Source organism: Chiloscyllium plagiosum, unplaced genomic scaffold (assembly GCF_004010195.1).
Source record: "Chiloscyllium plagiosum isolate BGI_BamShark_2017 unplaced genomic scaffold, ASM401019v2 scaf_8759, whole genome shotgun sequence".
NCBI classification, from domain to species: domain Eukaryota; kingdom Metazoa; phylum Chordata; class Chondrichthyes; order Orectolobiformes; family Hemiscylliidae; genus Chiloscyllium; species Chiloscyllium plagiosum.
Window position 1 is genome coordinate 30,994 of NW_025214605.1, and position 1,287 is coordinate 32,280.

General features: G+C 43.7%; 1 pseudogene; it reads right to left on the minus strand.

Moving 5' to 3' along the window:
• LOC122547956 overlaps nt 1-1,287 on the minus strand; it is a 13,336-nt pseudogene that overhangs the window by 2,732 nt on the left and 9,317 nt on the right.

The following is a 1,287-nucleotide window of genomic DNA, read 5'->3' on the forward strand; positions in this document are numbered from 1 at the left end:
AGTTACCCTTTTGTCCTTAATGTATTTGTAAAAGCCTGTAGGATTCTCCTTAACTCTATTTGCCAAAGCTATCTTATGTCCCCTTTCTGCCCTGTTGATTTCCCTCTTAAGTATATTCCTACTGTCTTTACACTCTTCTAGGCATCCACTCAATCTATCCTGTCTATACCTGACATATGATTCCTTTTTTTTCTTAACCAAACTCTCAATGTCTTTAGTCATCCAGCATTCTCTATGCCTACCAGCCTTTCCTTTCACCCTAACTGGAATATACTGTCTCTGGACTCTCGTTACCTCATTTTTGAAGGCTTCCCATTTTCGAGCCATCCCTTTACCTGCGAACATCTGCCCCCAATCAGTTTTTGAAAGTTCTTGCCTAATACCATCAAAATTAGCCTTTCTCCAATTTAGAATCCCAGTGGCAGTGGGAAGAATTCAGGAAGATTTGAGGAGGCAATAGGCCACAATGTCCATTTTACATTCTACCTGCTCCCTAATCCCTACAACCCAACCATATCCACACAGTCTGGGAGAATGTAATGTTCCAGCCACCTTACCTGTTTTTAACAATATAGAACTTCATTCCTGATTGAATGCCGTATCCCACCACAAGTACAGCATGGTTAAAGGTGTTAGTCCTGCATCTGGGATCATAATAAACACCTGGAAAATGAGACATACTGTTATCACCATTGCAAGAATTTAATCAAACTCTCCTCGGAAAGCCTTGGAGATTAATTGATTATCTAATTAACGCATTTAGGAGATTGGTGAGTGCTGAGGTGAAAAGATTTCTTCTCGTAGTAGAATCCAGAAGAAATGGGCTGAATTTTAAAATTATGGGCAGAGGCTATTCAGGAGTAATTTCCAGAAATATTTCTCCATAAGTTGGGGCAAAACGGAAAGTTTAAAAACTAAATGAGGCTGGTCTTTTTTTATGGGAGAAAGTGAGGACGGCAGATGCTGGAGATCAGAGCTGAAAATGTGTTGATGGAAAAGCGCAGCAGGTCAGGCAGCATCCAAGGAGCAGGAGAATCGACATTTCGGGCATGAGCCCTTCTTCAGGAAAGAGGAGAGTGTGCCAATCAGGCTAAGATAAAAGGTAGGGAGGAGGGACTTGGGGGAGGGGCGTTGGAAATGCGATAGGTGGTAGGAGGTTAAGGTGAGGGTGATAGACCGGAGTGGGGGTGGGGGCGGAGAGGTCAGGAAGAAGATATATTTCCCTCCCCTCCCCTATCAGCGTTCCGAAAAGACCACTCCCTCCGTGACTCCCTCGTCAGGTCCACA